General features: G+C 48.0%; 1 long non-coding RNA gene across 1 annotated transcript; it reads right to left on the reverse strand.

The window, feature by feature from the left end:
- Nucleotides 1-8,813: 8,813 nt before the first annotated feature.
- Nucleotides 8,814-11,129, reverse strand: LOC308557726. The gene is made up of 4 exons (XR_013998887.1): nucleotides 10,816-11,129; nucleotides 10,185-10,429; nucleotides 9,478-9,590; nucleotides 8,814-9,118 (listed from the first exon to the last, which is right to left on the reverse strand). It is a non-coding gene; the product is annotated as an uncharacterized lncRNA (long non-coding RNA).
- Nucleotides 11,130-24,649: the final 13,520 nt, after the last annotated feature.

The following is a 24,649-nucleotide window of genomic DNA, read 5'->3' on the forward strand; positions in this document are numbered from 1 at the left end:
CGGGCTGTCCCCTCCGGAGGCTGCGATTGCGAAACCCAGGGTTTCACCGCTTCCGTGCACCCCGGCCCCGCCGCGGCCGCGCGGAGGGTGCACTTGGGGACGCGCGGAGACGGCCGGCGCTGCGGGGGCGGTGACCTTGGGGGGGGCTGGAGAGGAGGCTGCGGTGGTCAGCGGGGCGGAGTCAGATAAGCACCTAGAGGCCCCCTGGACTTTGACACAAGCAGGTCATTGCTGACCCTGGTGCGAGGCCAGCTTGGGGGCGGGGTGGGGGTGGGGGAGCCGGGTTCCAGCGCGGCGAGGCCTGCGGGGCTGCGGGGCTGCGGGGCGCGGGAGGCGGCGAGCGGGGGCTGACAGCTCCTTTTAGGCGCGTGGCAGTGGAGGGACGGGAAGGCCCTTGTTTCTAACCCACGGACCAGAGAGAAAGCCCGGGAGGGCCAGGGCTTAGAGGGCAGAGCTGGTACTGCTGGGCACTCCCAGCATCCATTTCTCACCTCTCCTCATTTTGTTCAGGGGTCCACCCCTCCCCAACACCCCCCGACGCCACCCCACCGTGGAGTCACAGGAAGACCCTTTGACAAGGACTCCTTGAGACCCGGCATGTGCAGTTCTGGATGAGATGCAGGGAAAGGCTATGCGGTGATGGGTGGATGGGTTGGGGGTGCCATCTCTGAAGATATCCTTCCTCCCCTACTTCCTCCTATGGATGTTGACCATCTCCTGTCTGCCTTTTCTTGCTTCTGCAGATATTTATGGGACGCCTGTTCTGTTAGGCCCTGGGGACAAATGAGGGGGACAATCAGAAAAGCATCTCTGAGCTCCTGGAGCACACCTTCTAGGCAGGCGGGGCCCAATCAAGCAAGCAGGAAAATGTGCCCTGTGTTGGATGCAGCTACATGCGGTGGAGAAAATTCAAGCCCAAAACGAGATGAGTTGGGAGGTGGTTATAGTTTTAAATAATGTGGTCAAGGCAGACCTCACTGGGAAAGTGCTGTTTGAGTAAGGACCTGAAGGAGATGGGCATGTACAGAAGAGCACTGTAGGCAGAAGGAACAGCAGGTGCAAAGGCCCTGGGACAGGAGTACACCGAGCATGTTTGAAGAAGAGCAAGCAAGTGCAGCTGGAGGGAAAGACAACTGGGAGGGTATCCGAATGAGAAGTGGGGGGGGGGGGGCGATTGAGCAGGCCTCATAGGCCTTGTCATAATTGAATGTGCCACCTGGAAGTACACTCCTATCTTGGTAGTAGCCACAGAGTGAAGCCCGTTTGAAGAATAGCTCAGCAGTCTGGCCAGTGTTGCTCAGTGGTTGAGCATCAGCCCATGAACTAAGAGGTCCCTGGTTCAACTCCCGGTCAGGGCACATGCCCGGGTTTTGGGCTTGATTCCCAGTTGGGGGCGTGCAGGAGGCAGCCAATCAATGACTGTCTCATCATTGATGTTTCTATCTCTCCCTCTCTCTCTCCCTCTCCCTTCCTCTCTCTGAAATTAATCAAACATTTAAAAAAAGAATAGCTGAGCAGAGAGAGGGGAAAAGCCTGGGTTCCTAATGACATTGTTGAGCACCTGAATCAATTGATCCTGGGACTCATTTCTTATTGTTTAAGTTCCTTGAAGTTGGAGTTTCTGTTTTTTGCCCTCAGAGATAGCCTAACACATAATTATCTGCACTGCATTTTAGTTTTTTCTGGGTAGGAAGATCCACCATTTCTGCAGGGACTTTACAATTCTATGATTTAGCATAGCCAGGGCAAGCCCGCCCTCAGGCTTATTTACCATATAGTTCAGGCTTGTCTTCCTCCCCCTGGCCTTCACTTTCCACACTCTTCTTTAGCCTCAGGCCCAGTCATGTCTCCCACTTTAAAAGTCTAGGAAAAATGTTGATGAGCTAATTCATACTGTGTTGTCAATGACTGCTATGACTCACTGCATTGCTCCTCTTAGAAGTATTATCAATTTAATAGGACAAAGCCTTGAGCCTAGAAAACAGAGCTGTGATTGAACAGGTTGCAGGCACTCACAACTTTTCAGTGTGCTAAGTAGAGGCATTCAGCAGCCCCTGAGCATCCACACCTGCCCCTTCCTACCCCTTCGAGTAATAGGAGGCCAGAGAGCTGCTTGGGAGGGTTTTGAGAGGAGTTAACTGTTCATTCCCCTCCTCTGGAGTCAAAGCATGGAGTTGGAGCGGGACTGCCTAGTTTGAAGTGCAGCTCCACCAGTGTGAGCAGAGGTGAGTTACTCACGCACACCATGCACACCTCGTGCACGTGCACACCTTTGCAGTACTTCCGCATACAGTTGTTGGTGAGGTTCACGTGAGCTAATGTCTATGCACATGTAAAGCACTTAGGACAATGCCTGGCACACAGTAATGGCTATGTATGTGATCACAATTATTATTGCTATTAACTTGTCAGTGTAAGAAACTTCCAAACCTGTAAGAATTTTTATGAGTTTATTTGAACCAAACTGACAACAATTGCTGGAAAGCAAAATCTTAATGGGTTGAGAACATGCTCCGGACAATGGCAGTTATGCACCTAATGAAATTCATTGGTGATAGATTAGGGAGGCGGGAGAAAGCAAAGGAAGGGGAGGAATCTCTGGGATTGGAGAGAAAAATAACACGAGCAGACACATACTGCTTTTACACTGGTGGGTACGGGATAGCTAACAGTCAATCATTAACGTGATCACAGTGAGAGGATCTGTGGTCTCTGCCCTGGTGCCAGAGTAAGGGAATTTACCTTGACCTCCCAAAGGTATGTTATCTTAGATTCAAGAAGAAAATAGACAGGCTCAGTTGAGGTAAAGATTGACCTTTGTCAGGGAAGATACCAGCCTACGGCATGACTACCTGCCGTGACTCTCTTAGTTAGGAAGTTTCATTTTAGACCGTCCTATGTGGTTACTTTGAGTCCCTGAGTTTGTAAGGCCACCATGCAGGCCTCCCCTGAGCTTGTCAGGTTTAGTATGTGGTCCCTTTTTTGCCCACAAACGTAAAAAATTGGGTGTAATCTTGAAAAGGATGCAGTCGGCTCTGGATTTCTTTTCACAAACGATGAGAAGGGTGGTGAGGACTGAAAACCGCCAGGCCATGAAATAACATCTCAGCTGTTACTTCTAGCCTCCTTGACCTCATCTTTTATTGGAGCTATTAGCAAGTCAGAAAGTGTGAATCTGTAGCACTTTTTTTAAAAAAATATATCTTTATTGATTTCATAGACAGGAAGGGAGAGGAAAAGAGAGAGAAACATCAATGCTGAGTCATGGATCGGCCGCCTCCTGCACGCCCCTTGCTGGGGATCTAGCCCGCAACCCGGGCTTGTGCCCCGACCGTGAATCCAACCGCCATCTCCTAGGTTGATGCTCAACCGCTGAGCCACACCAGCCAGGCTGTAGCCCTTTTTTATTCTTCCCCTTGGCAGAGGTAAAGGTAGGTGGGACTGGGAGTAGAATAAATAATCAATCCTTGACTATTGAAAGCTGAATGACCGAGCTCGGGCGTGACCGAGATGATCCTTATCTGCAAGCCTTGGAATTGAACACCGGTGGAGAAAATGCAGCTCACCTGGTTCTTTGGGCTGCATCGTGCATGCTCTGCTTTTGTGTCGGTTAAGCAAGCCTGTAAACCTACATTTTTTCCATGCCGTGTCCTGGCCTGTAATGTTTGTCCTGAAACTCTGGGCGAAAGAACAGAGATCGGCCTGATGGGGTGACCTGCTTTCCTAGAACATTGGGCTTCCTGATCTCTTCCTTTAGGTGCTTCCTTTAGGTGCTTGGGACTCTTGGGGGATTTACAGTGTGCTAAACTCTGGGCCCATGAGCTACCTGAGGCTCACACTGGCTGCAGCAAGTCCCCAAAGATGGTGTTTTGCTTTGGGAATAAGACCCAGGGCTTGGAGCCTTCAACATCACGCCTACAGGCCACCATACTCTCAACTGCAGGCAGTGCCAAGGGCCCTAGAATGCATTCTGGACAGTGGTGGGACAGATAACCATAGTTTTCTGAATCTGTGAGGTTGCAGAGAGATTGTTTCTAGCCTGAATTCTTTGTGATGCAGAACTGGAGACAGGGGTCTTTCTAAAAGAGATGTGATAGAAAACAGAGTGGTAGCACTTATCCTGTCACCAAGAAAAGGTTGCACATGAATGTTTTAGGTAGAGACTGACAGGGATGTGTTTGGAAGCCTCAAAATCTAAGTGCATAAGGCAGCCAGCTCTATCCAATAGAACTTTCCAGTGAAAATGTTCTAGATCTGCACAGTCAAAGATGGTAGCATGAAATGTGGTTAGTACAGTTGAGGAGCAGAATCTTAAATTTTATTTAATCTTAATTGATTTACATGTACATAGGTACTTGTGGCTGGTGATTACCACATTAGACAACACAGTATGGAGAGCTGACTTTTCACTCCAGTAATGATTTGGGGAAAGAAAGGAAAAGCATATTTTGGGGAGCTGTGTTTCAGACAGGATTCTAGATGCTTTTGCTATTGGAGAAATTGGGGTGTCCTCTTCTCCACTGGGTGCTTGGGGGTGGAAGTCCTTACATCTAGAGAAAAAGAATTTTTTGAGACTCACACAAGAGGATGAGTGATTTTCATATGTGTAGAATTACATTTCTGGGTTTCCAAAGTCCCGTTTCCCTTAGTCCAGTTATAGAAGTGTAGCTGGGGTTTCAGTAGAGCTAGAAGCAAAGCCAGTGTCCAGATTTTCCTTGTCATGTTGGAGCTGGGTCCAGTTCAGCATCAGGCTAGCTGCAGTCCATTGGTCCATTGTGTGTGTGGGTCCACATGGCTGTGGGTCATGTGGGGGAATACAGGAGAGTGTGCCCTGAGCAACAGGAGTCCCAAGGGCAAAAGAGGAACCAAGCGAGTGAACTCCTTTGTTAAGGGGATTAAATATCCCGAATTTCTCGCCCTTGCAGTGGCCACTCCCATTCTGGTGTGACTGACAGGCAAGTGCCTTCCTGATGTCACCCCAACTTTACTGGGCATGCATCTATCTTCCCTTTGTCAAATCCGCTGGGGAGTATAAAGTTGTAGCTTCCTGGTGAAACTGCCCAAATGACATGCCTATAATATTTCACCTTCTCTTTGCTCCTATTATTATTAACTAGGTTAATTACAATGGTATCATTTTCTCGTTTACACTCCACAATTTAGAGGAGTAAACTAGGGGCCAGAGAGAGGTTAAGTGATTTGCCCAAGGTTGCATCACTAGCAAGGGACAGGCAGGGAAGCCACGCTCATGTCTGGCCACCCTTTCTCCAAGCACTGTCTTCAATGTTGCATAACCAGAGACTCCAGATGGACTGGAGGGGCTTAGTTACAGCAGCAAAGCTAATTAAGGGCTGGAATAATCCAACTTTGTGGTTAGGGGAGTTGGGATTATTTTATCTCAAGAGAAGAATACTGAAGGAGCCACTCAATCTTCAGTGCTAAATTTTAAAGGACCATTTTTAGAGGAGGGGGCAGGCTGTCTCTGTGACCACTAGCTAAAGCTTCATTTTATTCTGGCTGACATGGGAGACATAGAAGAGTGTAATAAAGCCTTGGTTCTGATGTGGGGACATTTCTCTCCAAAACCCAATGAGCCTGGTGGGACCTCGGGCCAGGTGAGGCTGACTCTGGACCAGAAGGAACTCAACCGCCTGGGTGTGGAGACTGTACCAGGTGCATCTGGGCTAGCCAGAAACTGGTGGCTTCTAAAGAAAAAGCCCATATTGGAATTATTTGGTGATCTCAGCACTGGTTGTTAGCAAAAGCAGACAGTGTGAACAGCCTGTTTGCCTATTTGCTCACCTACTCTCCATGTGGAGTTATTGCTAAGTTTGAGCAGATGAATAGAACTGTTACACAGTCCTCTGTCCACTTACCTGGGAGCATGAAACAATTCTTTTAAATCCACTATATGTTCACTTTTTTTTTCTTTTAAACCCTCACCTGAGGATATTTTTTCCATTGCTTTTTCAGAGAAAGTAGAAGGGGAAGGGGAGGGGTGGAGGGGAGACATCAGTGTGAGAGACACATCGATTGGCACACTCCCCAACCGGGGCGGGGATTGAGCCCGCAACTGAGGTACACGCACTTGGCTGGAATCAAACCTGGGACCCTTCAGTTCGTGGGCCGATGCTCTAACCACCGAGCCAAACCAGCTAGGGCATGTGTTCACATTTAAAACTCAACTCATTTAGATTGTGTGGCTCTGAGGAAAATTTCCTCTTTTGCAAAGATTTGACAAGGCCATTTCGACACCTAATTGCCAACAGATGGTTTTTTAAATGTAATCAAAAGGAACATGGTCAGTATTACATGTATTGTTGTACTTTGCAGCTTTCCAAAGTAAGCCCTCACTGTCGGAATGTCACACTGGTTAAGAACCCAGCATCTTTACAGATCAATTATACATTTTCTGGTGCATTTGGCATGACATTTTGTTTTTCCCCAAATCACTTAAGACACTATATTTGCCATCCCAAGAATAAATTAACATCCTACTTGGTGATCTATAAACTGAGATGCAAAATAACAACTTGGGATTGTTTTAATTTTTCAAGCAAAGGATATTTAAATAAGCTGAAGCTGTATGATTTATTCTTTCCTGTTTGAGAAGATGCTATATTCACTACAGAGTGGAATAAAAGACTTTATAAAATTTATTTTTCCCCCTGGCAAAAATACTTAGAATTTTATATTCTTTGAAGAAAAGTCCCTAATATTTGGCACTCTGTATACCATGAACTTCCTGGGGTGACTGACTTATGAAATCCTGTTGATGACATTAGTGTTTACCAATCAGAGTATGTCATCAGGGCAAAACAAAACCAATTCGACGTACCGCAGAGGAAGGCGCCTGCCCACACACAGCAGCCCAGATAACAGGACAAAGTGTTAGAAAACCCACATTTTATTTTTTTCCCACCTCTCCATTCTTTCACAGGGTGCATGACCTGACATGTGTGTAATAGTGAGAACAAAGTACTGATAAGTAAATCGCCTGAGTAACAAATAGATGACGCATCGCCTAGACAGTTTATGTGCGTACAGAGAGGTTGGTTGAGTTCCTTGGAATGTAACAGTGCAGTGGGTGGGTCTTCCCATCTGGAAGTTATTCAAGGAAAGCTGCGTTTGTGGTGGGTTTAGGAGAGTTGGCAAGTTGTGAGAACGTCAAGGAGCAGACTGTCCCGGGCCAGAGGGGTGGCCTGGATAAATTATGGGGAAGATTAACCACGGGACAGCAGGGAGGCTGGCTGGAATGGAGCCAGTGGCTGCTGAGGTGAAGCAGAAAGGGGGGAGACCTCGAAGCCCAGAAGTGGGGATTTGTTGTTTGAGGGTCCTCAGAAGCTCCTTCACACTGAAGAGAGTTTACAGTGCACAGGTGAGTTATTTTTTGGAAACGTGCCAGTGCAAAACTGGTTTGCACTGGTAAAGAACAGGATTATGACCAGGCTTGAGGATAAGAAGGTACTATTGTGGGCTAAAAGGAAATTCTATCTTTTCATTTTTAAAGGACTAATAAGTACAGTATAGTGCAAAGGGCTCTGGTCTGAGAGCCGGGGGAATGAAGGCTATTCTAGCTCAACAACCCGTGGGAGGTTAATCGGAGGGAGTGCCAGTGGGGGACATGGCTGTTTTCTCCTTTAACTGTGCCTACCAGCGTAGAAAAACTTGCAACATTGTCTTTCTTTCGGGGGAGGGGTGTCTAATCTCAGTGACATCTTCCCATCTTCTGTAAGAAGCCTCGTGCCCTCTTCCCAGCATTCAGGTATCACATATGGCCTTATTACCAGGTATTTTAGGTTTAAAAAAATCCAAAACAAAAAAAGATCATAGTTTGATTGATATGCCTATTATCTGAATTAAACAATTGACTGAAATTTGATAAATGAGATGACTCATATTTTAATATGTAAACTGATATAGTAGTCAGGATAGGCTAGGATATGCTGCAATAACCAACAATGCCTAAATCTCAGGGATTAAATTAGCAATTTATCATTTCCCATGGGTTGTCTGGGAGCTCCACTGGTATCACTTTTTCCAGGGAGCAGGCTGATGAAACAGGCTCTTCGGGGGCATTGCTCCTTCTATGTCTGAGGGGAAAAGAGCAGAAAGAATGTGCTCAGGCTCTTGAAGTGCCTGCCAGAAGTGACATGTCGCTTCTGCTTACATTTTATTGGCCAAAGCACATCACATGGTCATGCCTAACTTCTTCAGAGGGTAGACAGTTGCAATATCATTACGTTCCCCACGAGATGGGGGGCTGGAAATATTTGGAACAGCACAAATGCCTACTACAGCAGTAATTGCCAGCCCAGGCCCAACCTTGTCATGAGCTTTTTGTATGTTGTATTAGTTTGCTAGGGCTGCCATGACAAAGTGCCACAGACTGGATAGATCAAACAGCAGAAACTTATTTTCTCACAATTCTAGAGGCTAGAAGTCTGAGGTTAAGGTGTCAGTAGGGTGGTTTCTTCTGAGGCCTCTCTCCTTGGCTCTCAGATGGCTACCTTTTCCCTGTGTCTTCACATGGTCATCTCTGTGCTTGTCTGTGTCCTAATCTCCTCTTCTTATAGGGGCACCAGTCACACTGGACTGGGGCTCACCCTAATGATTTCATTTTACCTTGTCACCTCTTTAAAGGCCCTATCTCCAAATACAGTCAGAAGAACTAGGGGTTAAGATTTCAACATATGAATTTTGGGGGACACAATTCAGCCCATAACAGATATCATGTTAAAATTGGGGCCTATCTCACTAATTGAGGCTATAACAATGGTAACAATGGTAGGAATATGCAGAACTTTTTTTTTTATAATATGTTTTTATTGATTTCAGAGGGAGGAAGGGAGAGGGAGAGAGAGAAACATCAATGATGAGAGAGAGTCATTGACTGCCTCCTGCACGCCCCTTACTGGGGTGATGGAGCCCACAACCCGGCCATGTGCCCGGATGGGGAATTGAACAGTGACCTCCTGGTTCGTCATAGGTTGGCGCTCGACCACTGAGCCACACCGGCTGGGCATATGCACAACTTTTTGATACATATTATCCTTATGCTTGGTGCCAAAACTCTAAGGAGATTAATTTCTGCAAATAAGTTATTTCTTGCTATAACCTACAAGACAGACATAAAGAGGTGTTGTGATTAGAATAATAAAAAGTGATTTAAGAAATTTAAATTTAAAAAAAAAAATTTAATTTAATTGCAGGCCTGTAGAGGGTTTGCCCAATTCATCTCCTACCCTAAACTCTCCTTGAATGTATTAGATAGCAGAGAGTCCAGAAGACTGATTGAACTTTTTACTGGTTTTATTTAATAATTCTCTTGTGATATGTATTAGAAAACCACAGACTGGTTACTTCTAGTGGCTCTTTCCCCGCTATTAGACTTTGGTCTAGGCTAGTGATTCTCAAACCTGCCGAACGTCAGAACCCCAGCAGGCCTGGGTGGGCCTGAGGTTTTGCATTTCTTACACGTTTCCAGGTGCTCCTGGTGCTGCCGGTCGGTGTCCAGGGACCAGACTGTACGTGGCACTGTTTGGGAAGCTGCAGTTGGGGCGGTGGAAAGCCCCCTTCACATGCTCCCCCTGGGCGCCGCGCGTGGGGGGGAAGGCAGCAGGTGACCCCCCGCGCCTTAGAGGGTGGGCAGGCGGGCAGCGGGCAGCGGGCAGGCGGGCGGCGGGCAGCGGGGCAGTCAGGGCAGGCGGGCAGCGGGCAGGCGGGCAGCGGGGCAGGCGGGCAGCGGGCAGGCGGGCAGCGGGCAGGCGGGCAGCGGGCAGCGGGCAGGCGGGCAGCGGGGCAGTCAGGGCAGGCGGGCAGCGGGCAGGCGGGCAGCGGGGCAGGCGGGCAGCGGGCAGGCGGGCAGCGGGGCAGTCAGGGCAGGCGGGCAGCGGGCAGGCGGGCAGCGGGGCAGGCGGGCAGCGGGCAGGCGGGCAGCGGGCAGGCGGGCAGCGGGGCAGTCAGGGCAGGCGGGCAGCGGGCAGGCGGGCAGCGGGGCAGGCGGGCAGCGGGCAGGCGGGCAGCGGGGCAGTCAGGGCAGGCGGGCAGCGGGCAGGCGGGCAGCGGGGCAGGCGGGCAGCGGGCAGGCGGGCAGCGGGCAGGCGGGCAGCGGGCAGCGGGCAGGCGGGCAGCGGGGCAGTCAGGGCGCGCCCTCTGGCCCGCCGGCTCCTTGGCTTTCTCACCGCGGCAGCGGCCGCCGGGCGGCGACGCTCTGTAGGAACCGCTCCCCTGGCCCGCTCCGCAGCCGCTTCGCTTTTCCTTTGAGAACAGAAGGTACCGGCCGGTAGAACATTCCGTTTTAGCAGTTATGCCAGTTCCACCAAGTTGTTGAGAAAAAAGGCCCAGATCTTTCCCCACTTCACTGCATAAACAAACGCTTCCGTCCCGCCTGAGCCGTGGCCGCTCTGCTTCGGGGGCCGCGGAGACCCTGCGGGACAGTGCTCACGCTCCTCTCCGCGCCCCCGCCCTCCTGCTCGGGCTGCAGGGCGGGCCCTGCCGCGGGCGGTGCCCGGGAGCAGTGACGCCGGGGAGCTGGGGCAGACGCTGCCCTCCGCCCAGCCGGCACCCGTCCCCGTCCCCTCCGTCCTCACTCACCCACCCGGCGCCGCCCGGGCGGCCTGTCCACGAAATGCCCTTGCAGCTGGCGTGGCTGCCTGGCCTGGTGCCCGCCAGGGGCATCCCTGGGGCCTCTTCGAGGGGCTTCTGGGAAGGGCTTTAAAAGGGACTGGGCCCTGGCCGGTGCGGCCCAGTGGTTAGAGCATCCGTCCGCACACCGAAGGGTTGCGGGTTTGATTCCTGGCCAAGGGCACGTACCTGGGCCGCAGGTTCAATCCCCGGCCCTGGTCAGGCGCCTGCGGGAGGCGACCAATCGATGGTTCCTCTCTCTGCCCCCTCAACTCTCTCTAAAAATCAATGGAAAAAGTATCCTCAGGTGAAGATGAACAACAAGAAAAAATAAAATGAAAGGGGCCTGGCTCCGCTGGGGTGCTCCTGGTGCCCTTCACCCTTTTCCGGCCTGGAATCCAGACGCTGGGCTCGGAGGTGCAGCAGCCACTTTGTTACAAAAAAGCTACGCAGAGGCAGCTGGGGCCGGAGACAGGAGCGCAGAGGCAGCTGGGGCCGGAGACAGGAGCGCAGAGGCAGCTGGGACAGGAGACAGGAGCGCAGAGGCAGCTGGGGCAGGAGACAGGAGGGCAGAGGCAGCTGGGGCAGGAGACAGGAGGGCAGAGGCAGCTGGGGCAGGAGACAGGAGGGCAGAGGCAGCTGGGACAGGAGACAGGAGCGCAGAGGCAGCTGGGACAGGAGACAGGAGCGCAGAGGCAGCTGGGGCAGGAGACAGGAGGGCAGAGGCAGCTGGGACAGGAGACAGGAGCGCAGAGGCAGCTGGGACAGGAGACAGGAGCGCAGAGGCAGCTGGGGCAGGAGACAGGAGCGCAGGGGCAGCTGGGGCAGGAGACAGGAGCGCAGGGGCAGCTGGGGCAGGAGACAGGAGCGCAGGGGCAGCTGGGGCCGGAGACAGGAGCGCAGAGGCAGCTGGGGCCGGAGACAGGAGCGCAGAGGCAGCTGGGGCCGGAGACAGGAGCGCAGAGGCAGCTGGGGCCGGAGACAGGAGCGCAGAGGCAGCTGGGACAGGAGACAGGAGCGCAGAGGCAGCTGGGGCCCGAGACAGGAGCGCAGAGGCAGCTGGGACAGGAGACAGGAGCGCAGAGGCAGCTGGGGCCCGAGACAGGAGCGCAGAGGCAGCTGGGACAGGAGACAGGAGCGCAGAGGCAGCTGGGGCCCGAGACAGGAGCGCAGAGGCAGCTGGGACAGGAGACAGGAGCGCAGAGGCAGCTGGGGCAGGAGACAGGAGGGCAGAGGCAGCTGGGGCCGGAGACAGGAGGGCAGAGGCAGCTGGGGCCGGAGACAGGAGGGCAGAGGCAGCTGGGGCCGGAGACAGGAGGGCAGAGGCAGCTGGGGCCGGAGACAGGAGGGCAGAGGCAGCTGGGGCCGGAGACAGGAGCGCAGAGGCAGCTGGGGCCGGAGACAGGAGCGCAGAGGCAGCTGGGGCCGGAGACAGGAGCGCAGAGGCAGCTGGGGCCGGAGACAGGAGCGCAGAGGCAGCTGGGGCAGGAGACAGGAGCGCAGAGGCAGCTGGGGCAGGAGACAGGAGCGCAGAGGCAGCTGGGGCAGGAGACAGGAGCGCAGAGGCAGCTGGGGCCGGAGACAGGAGGGCAGAGGCAGCTGGGACAGGAGACAGGAGGAGGCTGCCTCTGCAGTGACCTCCCGCAGCTGCTGAGCCCCGACTCCCGCCCGCGAGAAGACCGCGGCTCCTCAGCGAGGCCTCCAGCAGGCCCTGGGTTCCTCCAGAGAGCCCTGCCTCGGGCAGCGGGGAGCCTGGGGGCAAGAAGCGGTGGGACGCGAGAACGCCGCTGCCACGGAGGCTGAGGGCACTGCAGGCCTTAACCAGAACCCCCGGGGACTCCCCCTGGGTCGGCACAGGCGCAGCCCCGGACACGCCGTTCTACCGGGGAGCAATCTAGGTGGGGGCGCTGCCATTCTAGCCTGGGTCTCTGTGACATCCCCACACTCACTATGGCTCTTGACCCCCCCAACTCTGGCCCCAAGGCCTCTGCCCTTGGTGTGTGGAGTCAGGGCTCCAAGTTCATGGCCCTGCCTCCCAAGGCTCGTATCCCACTGTTACAGGCTGAATGTCTGTGTCCCTCCCGAATTCATATGTTGAAGCCCTAACATATGATGATATGATGGTATGCGAGGGTTGGACCTTTGGGAGGGAATTAGGTTTAGATGAGATCATGAGGGTGAGGCCCCCATTGTGGAAAAATGTCCTCTTAAAATGCGGCAAAGGAGATAGTCGAGGCTGAGTTTAGTGGACACGTCTGTCAATGCGTCAGTGCATTCAGTTTTTAACCAGCTATACTATGTGCCATTGGCTCATAATTGCATGTGGGTCAATTAAAACCACAGGGCTTTTTTTGGTCAAGCCAGGTTTTGCTACTCCCACCCAAGATTTGGAAATTGGCCTTTTTGGCCTAATGGCAGTTTTTTGTTGTTGTTGTTGTTTTTAAGGAGGGAGGGGAGGAGAGGGAGAGAGAGAGAAACATTGATCAGCTGCCTGCTGCACACCACCCACTGGGGATCGAGCCTGAAACCTGAGCATGTGACCTGACCTGGAATCGAACCAGTGACCTCTCCATGCACAGAATGATGCTCAACCAACTGAACCACATCAGCCAGGGCTGGCAGGTTTTTTTCTACATTAACTTTTTGGCTTGGGCCCAGTTATTATTCCTGCTCAGATGATGTCATTTGTGAGCCTGTAACCCATCTTACTGGTGTTCTCACTCCTGTGTGTGGCTTCTGAACGTTTGGTAAACACGTCTTCTATGCCTTCATCCAAACTGTGTGATTAAAATGTTTGAGAAAGAGCCCTGGGGCACATCACTTGAGATCCCCATTTAAATTAACATCAAGCTGTCAGTCAATCAGTAATCTATAGTTTTCTTGTTCAGCCACCTAGAAATAGATCTAATTGTGTTTTGGCCCTCAGGGGCAACCCTACAGGCTTTGAGCACATGCTCTCAAGAACTCTGATCCCTTAGGGCTGAAGCCTTTTCCAGAAGGTCTCAGGTGTCATGGAGTCAACCCCATTCTGAATGAGCACAGGTAGTTGAGGCGTTGGCCTTGTAATTAAGTGGGTGGTTTACTCGCAACAGAGGCCTACTCTTCAGGTGACTCCCCTTTGCCTCTCACAGGCCTCTGAGTCAGCTCCTCTCACCAATAATTATTTAGCAAACTCTTGGGAAGTTCAGGTCCATTTGCTTGGTATTTCAAGATTTTCTTCATCACATAAAGAAATTGGTACTGTGGATATAGTTACCTTCAAGTGTAAACTTTTAGAACTTGTGTTTTAACTTTTTTATTCATTTGCATGTTCTCATAACTGCAATTAAAATGGTGTGAATATCTACAGAGACATGCCCTGGTCTTAAATGTATAGCTCCATGAGTTTTGATAAATGCATTGATTCATGTAACCTGCAGCCCAATCAAGATATAGATCGTGTCCCTCACCTCAGAAAGGTCCCCTGCCTTAACATTCACATGGGCTAAGGCTCTAACACTCTGACAGCTCTTATACATTATGCAAATATAATAGGGGTAGAATAAATATCCTATAAAATAAAATAAGACAGATGTACATGACTTGAAAATACCTAAAAGTTTAAAGTTTTCCATCTTTCTCCATGGGACAGATAACCAAGTGTTTACTACATTGTTTTTCCATAATTCCTATTGCATAATTTTCTTTAAATAGTTTAGTGTGTCATACCAATTAAAGCATTCTGTGTTGTAAGTTGGAGTATTTTAAAAAGATGTGTGTAAAATTGAACTTAAATGGGGATAGTGTGCCTGGACATGGGTGTCATTAGTTATGCAAGGACCACCGTCTTGGTTATTGGCTGACAGAATCCGCCCTTGAGGTTTGCAGCCAGTAGAGGTGCACACGGGTGCAGGAGTGGGTGGGTCCAGCCTCCTCCACTGGTTTGTGTTGGCTGCTGTTTATGGAGACCTGCATTTGCAAGCATATCACTGGCTTTTGTGGCTGACATACCTGCAGGTGTCTGTAGATTGGTGTGGCCTGGACTTAAAAGTAATGAAGGCTTCTCTTGTTGCAGGAGATAAATGAGACTGGCACATTCATTATAAGTGGAGAGAAGACAACTCTATGTAACTCCACTTGGTACAGAGTGTGCAACATTTATTATAATGGTGACCTTAAGAAAACTCTGGGGAGTTTCTCAAGTCTAATAGCAAATTTTAGTTATCTTGTCTTAGGTTTAGCTTTGCTGTTTTTGCTTAGCTATGGTTTGGTGCTACTTAGATCACTGGGTAGTGATGAAGACATATTAGTAATAACAACAATAATAACCGCCACCCTCATGATAACCATAGCAACCATTCACTGACTGCCCATCATGCTGGATGCTGTGCTGAGGAGCTTATGGATGAAGTAATTGGAGTCAGACAGGGAAAGCAGCCTGCCTGATAGAGTTATACCACATAATACCAAGTTTCAATACATTGCTGGATTTAGTTGGCTGTTTTATTAAAGATTTTTGTTATCTTTCTTTAGATGTTTGGTAAAACAATTGTAAAACCATCAAGGATTGGATTTTTTCCCTTTAAATATATGTTTTTCTTTAAAAAAGGGCAGTTTTAGGTTCACCACAAAACTGGGCAGAAAGTATAGAGTTCCCATATACTCCCTGTCTCTTTCCCCCACCCCACCCCTGCCTTTGCCCCCTATCAACATCCGCGCCAGAGAACTGCATTCGTTACAGTTGATGAACCTGCACACAGTTCATCGCCCAAAGCTCACAGTTTCCGTTAGTGTTCAGTCTTGGTGGTGTACATGCTATGGGTTTTGACAAGCGTGTGATGACATGCATCTGCCATAATGGTATCATGCAGAGTAGTGCCCTAAAGATCCACTGTGTTCTAGCTATTCATTCTTCTCGCTCTCTCCCCAGCCCCTGGCAATAACTGATCTTTTTACTATTTCCATAGTTTGGCCTTTTTCAGAATGTCATATAGTTGGAATCATATGGTATGTTTCAGATTGGCTTCTTTCATTTGGTAATATGCATTTGTTTTCTCCATGTCTTTATATGGCTTGATGGCGCTGAATAATACTCTCTTGCCTGGATGTACCACTAGTTTATCTATCCATTTGCCTACTGAAGGCCATCTTGGTTGTTTTCAAGTTTTGGTAATTATGACTAAAGCTGCTATAAACGTCTGTGTACAGATTGTTGTGTGGCCATAAGTTTTCAACTTCTTTGGGTAAAAACCAAAGGGCACGATTGCTGGATCATGTGGTAAGCATATGTTTATAGTTTCATAAGAAACTGCCAGCCTGGCCGGGCGTGGCTCAGCAGTTGAGCATCGACCTATGATCCAGGAGATCGCTGTTGGATTCCCGGTCAGGGCACATGCCTGGGTTGTGGGTTTGATCCCCAGTGGTGGGCTTGCAGGAGGCAGCTGATCAACGACTCTCTCATCACTGATGTTTCTCTCTCTCTTCCTCTCCCTTCCTCTCTCTGAAATCAATAAAAATATATCAAAAACAAAACAAAAAAAACCTCCAAACTGTCATCCAAAGTAGGTTAGCCACTTTGAAGGATTGTTGCTTTTTTTTGTTGTTTTTTTTTTAAATTTATTACGGATTCAATTTGTTTTTAAACGCTTACAGATCTTTTCAGGGTTTTCATTCTCAAGTTTGTTTTTAAAATATTTTTCTAAAAAATTGTCTATGGTCTCTAATTACTTACTGTTATATCATTCATAGTATTTTTTCATGAAATTAAAAATTTTCTACACCAGTTTTAATATTTAATTTTTATATCAATCAGTGCAATTCCTCATTTTTTATTGACCAGTTTCATTAGCGTTTTATCCATTTTACAAGACTTTGTAGAGTCAGCTTTTGATTTTATTGAACCTATTTAGTTATCTTTGTTTTGTTATTTCATTCATTTCTGTTCTTACATTTATTAGTCCTTTCCTATTTTATTTTGTTTATTATTTTTATAATTTCTTGACCAAATGCTTAGATTTTTAGTTTTTAAATTTTCTTCTTTTCTAATATATCTATTTTTTTTTCGAATTCTTTATTAGTTGCATTCTTTAGGATACATAGGATTTTCTTTGGCATCCAATTCTAAATATTTTGCAATTTTAAAAATGGTTTATTTTTTTAACTCATAAAATATGTGGAAAGCTGTTTCTTATTTTTCAAATACATTGGTTCATTTTAAAAATTTGTTTTTGAATGTATTTTCTTAGGGTTAGAGAACTTTATCTGCAGAGTACTGAGTTCCGGTAGTTAGTATAAAACAAAATTCCTTTTGCTGTAGGTCAGAGGTCAATTTTGTAAATATTCAACTTTTATAAATGCTCCAAGTATGATAGGAAAAAACATGTCTCTAGTGTTGGGTCCATGGTTTATCTCACCTGCTTGGAATCTTGACTCTCTTTTGGTGTCCCTACAGGGTAGGTTGTCTTTTCTTAGATAGCAGGGCTTTTGGGGGGCCCAGTTTAATGTAAATGTGACTCCCATTTCCATGAGTGGAGTATGCTTGGAGGTTTGATTTCACATGAAAAAAACTTACTCTCTTTATCCATAGTTGCAGTCAGATGACAAACTCCCTAGATACCCATAGTGTTGGAAAAAACATATATTTAGGTGTATAGTTTTTCTAGCACTGTTTTTTTGGAGGGGTTTCATAGGAGGTTCCAGAATTTGTGCTGCATTTGTTAGAAATCCGAGAGGCGAATATCTCAATGAGCACTTGGTTGGATGATACAGAAGAGCCAATCATAAGGTATATAAACGTGGGTTATATATTTTATAGTTAATAGTTACAACAGTATAAGCTTGGGTTTTCATTATAGTATTTAATCTAGCAGCTATCTCCAACACTGCTTTTGAGCTAGATAGAAAGGCTTCAATCATATAATATTTTAAAGTTATATTTTAAAACTTCTGTCCAACTGGCTGCAGTTACTAACTAGATCACTCAGAGCTATCTTAAGTAACTTATTTTGTACTTGAGAAATTAGAAACTGAAATGAATTATTGATTGTCAATTTGTGGCACTCTCCACAGAAACTGAGGTAGCTTTGACTAAAACAGATTGGCCGTGTGCCAACAGTTTGAGGATTTTCCTTATGCTTTTTCAAAAAAGTAGATTTGATAATAAGAGGCACAGGTACTCTTCAATTTTCTCTACTGTGACATTTACACACCCTACTGAGCTGACTGCAATTTATTTGATCTGCCATCCCTACAGATAGAAGGCCATTGGAGACTTTAGAGAACCCAATTTGGGAATATAATCACTTGGAATGAACAAATAAAAACAATGAAAAAAGAAAAGAAAAGGAAAGAAAAGGAAAGAAAAGAAAAGAAAAGAAAAAAGAAAAGAAAAGAAGAAAAGAAAAGAAAATAATGTACTGTATTGGGAGAAAGTAGGATTGGGGTGAGGCTAAAAATAAGATTTCCCTTTAAGTTCTTGATGAAGGGAAGTCATCTTAAATGCTTAAACCATTTGACTTAATAAGGAGGTGGATTTAATTTATTTTAATCCGTCATGGTTATGAACTGAATTACTTTTTGACTCGTTTATTTTTCTCAGATCATGAGAGAAGGTGGGTGGAAGCTCCCCACTGAAACAGGCCAAGCGTCCCCCGTTCCTTCGAGCTGGCTGACCCCCATCCGCGGCCAGCCATCTTCTTCCTCTAACTCACAGCAGCACCTTGCGACCTGTATCAACATTGCAATCAATAAAACGAATCTTTTAAAAAGATTACTTCTATTATTTGATAGGCACGATTGTTTGTTTACACCAACCCCCAGCTCAAATCATCACCCTGCACAGGTGGCAGGTGCCCCGGGAACCGGCTGGTCCAGGGGCAGTAACGCTCCTGCCAGTGATTGCCCATGTTTTTTGAGCGATTGCTCAGTGACAGATGCTGGGCCAAGAGCTTTCAGTGGGCTCGTACTTGACCCTCAGGGCGGTTCTGTGAGGAGAGAGCAGATCCTCGATTCTGAATTCGGAGCTCGGCAGGACTTGACCCCTCGCTCGCTGCTGCCCCCTGGCCGCGCTGCTCAGACGATTTCTTTTGCTGTCCACTTGCACCCCCTGCTTATCCTGCCCTTGACCTTGGGACTCATTTTTTACTCTGTTTGGGATAGAGATTTGCATGCTGACTGTCCCCTGTGATGGGGAGGTGGGAGTGGCCCCAAATATTACCTTTATAAAGGACGGGCCAGCCCGCTACCATTTATGCAGGGCTCAAGCGCTTACCCAGAGCCTGCGGGTGCCTGCGCCAAGCATTAGGAAAGGACACTGGGCAAACGGATGCGGCTGTGCCCTGCGGAGGTCACAGCGGACGTGGAGGAGGCGGACGTCAATCAAATGATCGTGCACATGGCTGCCCACAGTAATTATACATCGTGACCAGTTCTTGAGGGAAAGACACTGGTGCTGGGAGAGGTAAACTCGTGTGGGCAGGAAGTTCACTGAGGAGCAGGCCTGTGGGCGGGGATGTGAAGGACACAGGAGGCCGGCAAAGGGGTGGGAGGGGACGAGCTCCTGGCAAAGGGACAGTCTGTGCAGAGAGCCCCTGACGGGAGGCGCCTGTCCCCTGTGGCGGGAAAGGGCCCTCGGGAATGCCTGTGGAGCTTAGGGAAGCCCAGTGCGCAGGAACGGGAGCAGGAGGCGACGGGGAGAGCTGGGCCAGAGCTGATACCAAGACCTGAAGACCCGTTAGGGTTCGGTCTTTGTTGTAAGATTGACGTGAGGCCTGAAAGTTTAATCAGAGATGTGACGTGAGAGGACTGTGTCTGGAAAGGGCCACCTGGCTGCCCTGCTGTGCACATGTGGGAACAGGCACGGGTGGGTGTCACCACAGCACTTGGCGCTCAGCATTGGCTTCTCCTCTGCCAGGCTGTCCACCAGCGTGGGAGACATCAGGTTCCATGGTACTTGCAGCAATGACCTTTCTCAGCAACCCAGTGCCCTGGGCTATGGTAGGGCTTTGAGGGGCTTCCAAGGTTTCAAAAGCACCCCAGGAGTGATAAATATTGTTATTATTCTTGACTCAAGGGGCATGAGGCCTCCTAGATCATAACTACCACATCCTGCTCTCCCCGGCGTGTTTTTTGGTGGTGTTTTGCTTGGGTTTTTTCCAACCCTAACTCCACTTTGCCCGAGAACATGATCCCACAAAGCTCGAGGGGGTATGGCTTTGGGCCATACCTTGAGCAATCTTAATACTTTATGAAATTCATTTCCATTTTCCTCTTTATTGACCTGCAGAACTGTTACATCACTTGGGGATTAATTACAAATTTTGAGGCAATGTCCTTGTAAGGTGATATGCTGTCTTTCAAACCTTAATAGGGAGAAATGAAGTTATTTTTCTCAGGTGGAATTATTAGTGAAACTATTATTTTTTTGTAGTGTTAATTTTCATCACAAAATAATAAATGGTACCAACAAAATAATATGGTATAAACCTTCTGGAAATTAAAGCTAGTTTTAAGGAATCTGAGTAAGATGTAGGACTACATGTATCACTACATCTTAGATTCAGCAATCAGGACAGTTTATTTTGGGGCAAATTGTATTTAAAAAGTATTTTGTTCTTCCCTAATTAGGGAGATATTCTTATCCTATCAAAAGAGATCAAATCCACTCTGACTACCACCTGGGAGCCTGGGGAAGGAAGCCTGCCAGGAACAGGACTTCTAAAGCAATAGCTATGTTGTGGAGGCTGTGATCCAAGGCCATTTTTGCTGGCTATCAGCGAGGTCTCAAGAACCAGAGGGAGCATACAGTTCTTCTTAAAATTAAAGGTGTTTATGCCTGACATGAAACTGAAATTCCACTTGGACAAAAGATGTTCTTATGAGCATAATGTATAACACAGTGACCCTAGGTAGCAAACTGAACAAAACCAGAAAGGTAACTTGTGCCCCTGGACACAGTGACCTGGTTCCTGACTTTAATTTAAAAAAAATTTAGCCCGGCCGGGCGTGGCTCGGCAGCTGAGCATCGGCCTAGGATCCAGGTGATCGGGGTTCGGTTCCTGGTCAGGGCACATGCCTGGGTTGCGGGCTTGATCAATGGCTCTCTCATCGTTGATGTTTCTGTCTCTCTCTCTCCCTCTCCTTTCCTCTCTCTGAAATCAATAAAGATATATTTAAATTCCACTTCTTGGTATACACCCCAAAGAATTAAAAGCAGGGTCTCAGAGAGATATTTGTACACCAATGTTCATAGCAGGATTATTCACAGTAGCTAAAAAGTAGAAGCAACCCAAGGTTATATCAATGAATGAGTGGATAAGCAAAATGTGGAATACACATGCAGCCATCAGATGCAAGGGTTTGACTTTTCCTTCATTTGAAAATATTTATGGAGGAACTACTCTATGCCAGGCTCTGTTCTGGACACACACAGTGAGAACTGAGCACTCCAACACACGTGCAAGCAACCAGATCCCCAGAAGGAGCTATCCCATGGAGTGCAAGAGCCTTTTAGAGATTGTAGTCCTCTTGTAGTTATCTTACTTCCCAAAGTCAGGAACGTTTAAATGCCATGCATTTTGCTAAAAAGGAATATTTACAAAACTGAGAGTATTGCACTTCCTGGTATTTTTACAAGAGTAAATCAAAGCAAAGTAGCCAGAGCTAAAGAAATGCATTTGGTGAGGACTCCATACTTTGAAGTTTGAACAAGTGCAGGGTGAGACCAAGAATTCTCCTCCATTAGGGTATTTCTCCTAGAACAAATGAGGGAGGGACTGCTGTGGTATGAATTGGTGGGCCAGCAGTGGACTTGGTGGGTTCCTGAGGACACAGGAGTGTAGACACAGGATTCCAGAATAAGTAAACACCCCAAGAAGTGGCCTAGACCAGGTTCTCTTAGCTATTCCTAGATGATGCTTTGGTCATTGTTCCAGTGGGAAGAAATACCCAACAATTTACGTCTGCAGTCCCAGAGTGAGCAGAGCAGGCAGCCCTCAAGCAGCCCTCTCGTTGCCCTCCTGGCAGGAAGGAAGGGCTGGTGCGGTTTCATCACCAGAGCAACTCTTTATTTCTTTGCCTTAGAATAAAAACACTAAGGTAAACATGAGAAGACATGTGGGAAGCCAACAAATTTGCTCTCTGTTGACTTTTGTCAACAACAGTGTCATTTGGTATGACCCTCTATTCCCATTTTCCCATCCTCCGTGTGAAAAAAATACTTGGAGAAGACTAGGGACTTTGCAGCTAGTGTTGGGCAAGTCACACCTTCCTGCCCCAGCCTCTTGCTAAGTCCCCAGTAACTTCTTCCTTTGCACCCATCCTGTGGCCATGAGTTTAAATTCTCCTTTATTCACATTTGCCGTCCCAAATACACCGCAGTTCTTTGAAGACTGGGGTGTCCCTTGCACACGAGAGGTGCCTACTTCATATATAGCAAAATACATAACAGGCCACTAAACCTCTAAGTGAATCAGAAAGAAGCACTAGAGGCAAACTGTGTGGGCCCTAACATTTGTTAAGCATTCACACAGTGGCAAAACTAACGGGTTCATTGCTGTTCATATGTTGACTCTTTCATTCATTCAGACATGTACTGAGTGTCTGTATGTTGGGTGACCAGTGAAGCCACTCACAGTTCTTCATGTTGGTAAAATCGTCGATGCGAGAGGCTCAGGGAATAAACCCTCCTCACTAAACCCCACATATCTGTGTGGGCGCTGGCTCCTTCCCTATCTGTTATGACACTTTTGGTTGAGAAACAAAGGACAAGGCAAAGTTCAAGTGAAGTTCATTGTGTGGGTTTGTGTGTTTCTTTAGAGCTTACACTTGGCAATCCTCAAGGGAGGACTTTGGCTGAACCCAGCGAAGTAGGGGGAAAGGATAGCGAAAGTCTGGGGTGTTTTGAGCAGGGAATTCCCTGTGGTCTGACATTACCATTTCCCACAGGTCTCCTCATCAGAGAAATGAAGTCTCGCTTTCATTTGGCTTAGCTGCTTCCCCTGGATGGTCCTCCGTGTGTCTAAACAACGTGCTTCTGCACTGACTTTTCAGACTAGATATAAACTCGGCTTCCTCCCACGAAACATGAGGATTTAGCAATCTTGTTCTCCCCACTCTTCCAAAGTAATTATATCATATTTTTTTGTAGAATCAGAAGTTGACATGTTGTGATTATTGTAAACATTTTTCCCGGCTAAGGCATGCGGTGTAGCCAGATAATGTTTCCTTTGTTACACAACTTTTTCCTCCCTTGGAGTTCAAAATGATCTTATATTTTGGTGTATGCCTATCCTTAATGCTTCTCCAGCTCCTTACCTAACAGTTCCAACGTGTCAGGTAATTGTTGATTTTTTTACTTTTCACACACACTGGCCTCCTGCTCGGAGGATTCCTGTGCCTTAAATTCTTTGTCTTAAATTTTTTTCTCCTGGCTTACTCCTTCATTTGGGTGGAGTACAGCCTCCAGTGGCCTCCTAATAAGGCATGCTTGGCTTTTCTTGAACACTTTTTCTATTTTTTAAAAACTGAGAAATCATTTTTGTTCTACACATAGTCTGTTGTCTTTTCATTGGTGCCATTATCTTCCATGACCTCCCTGAAAATGTTAATTACGGTTTTCCTGAAAGTTTGTTCTACTGTTTGTGCTGTTTTGGTTTGCTCTGGATTTCTCTGTTTAAATAGGATTCCGGGTTAGCACTGTCTGTAAGTCTTTTCCTTGAGGACCTCGGTTTGCCTGGGGGAAACTTCTCACCTGCTAAGCGGGGCCACCAGGCCTCCCAGCTGCAATAGTGAAAGTTGTGGGTGGCTCTCAGCACTCATTCAGCCCCCCGCTTGCCCTTCACCTCCTTCTCCCCTGTGTTTTCTGTTGATGAGGGAGCCGTCCGGCTGGTGGGGTGGAGAAGCAATCTAGAGGTCCCCTGCATTTGGTATAGCCTTTTAGCCAACGCCCCACCGTCTGAGGGGTTCCTGGGGTGTCCAGTCCTGTGCCTTTCAGGGGCTCAGTGGGGCCGATCTGTTAGCTTCCCGCGTGGTCTCTGCAACCCCTGCCTGGTCTCTAAGTCACTCATCACTTGCCATCTGCTTCCTAGTTTCCAATGTTTTGTTCATAGCTCCCTTTCCATTTTCTTTCATCTTTGTCTTTGATGATTCTGTTGCCTTTAACAAAATCTTTGCATTGTAATAAGGCTCCAAGAGGGAGTGGAAGCAAAAGAAGGTGTTCAGTTCACCCTGTTTACTTGGATGGTTACCTCATCTTTCTTCAGTTGAAAAGGAAAGTACATAAAACAGATTCTGTGGAAATTCAGCCCCATTTGAGGATGTCCCTGAATCCTCGTGTCTCCAGGCCCAGTTCACAAGCCTCACTGGGCTGGCGTCCGCCCGGGAAAAGGTTAGCAGGCGCTGTCTGCTGGCCGCTTGAATGGGTTAATGAGTCAGTGGTTCCCTGGTAGTGCTGTTGACTCCTCTGGAAGCGAAGTGTGTTTGGAAACTCAGAACAGGGGACAACACAGCAGGTTCAGTGAACTCCAGGCCAGTAGCTCCCACATCTGGATACAAGTTAACCTAGGAGCTTTTTAGAATTATAGATCCCCGAGATCATTCCACAGCTAACTGATTCTTAGTCTCAGGAACTGGGTCCCAGGGAATCTGCATTTTTACAGAGCAATTGTCCACCTCTTTTCTTCTTGCCCCATGAGAAAAATAAACCTCTAATGTTTAAGGCATTGTGAATTATATGTTTTTGTTGCTTGTATTTGGAAGTATTGCTAACTTTTGGGGCTCAGAGAGTTCTGCAACACTGAAGTGGGGTGGGGGGGTTCTATTTAGGGCAGTGTGGATGGAGCTTGGCAAACGTCTTGGGGATATACCATCCCCGAGGGCCTCCTGGGGATGGGTGGGATGGGGAATGCTCTCAGGGGCTCTTCAGGCTCCCAGTGCTGACATGGTCCTTCCTGTACCTCCCTGGTCCCAGCCCAGCAGAGCTACTCTGGCCTCCCTGGGAGGCTTTGGGGTGTGGCCACCTGGCAATTTCTATAGTCTGTCTTCTTGT

This window comes from Miniopterus schreibersii (assembly GCF_964146895.1).
Source record: "Miniopterus schreibersii genome assembly, chromosome: 5".
In the NCBI taxonomy this organism is placed as follows: Eukaryota; Metazoa; Chordata; class Mammalia; order Chiroptera; family Miniopteridae; genus Miniopterus; species Miniopterus schreibersii.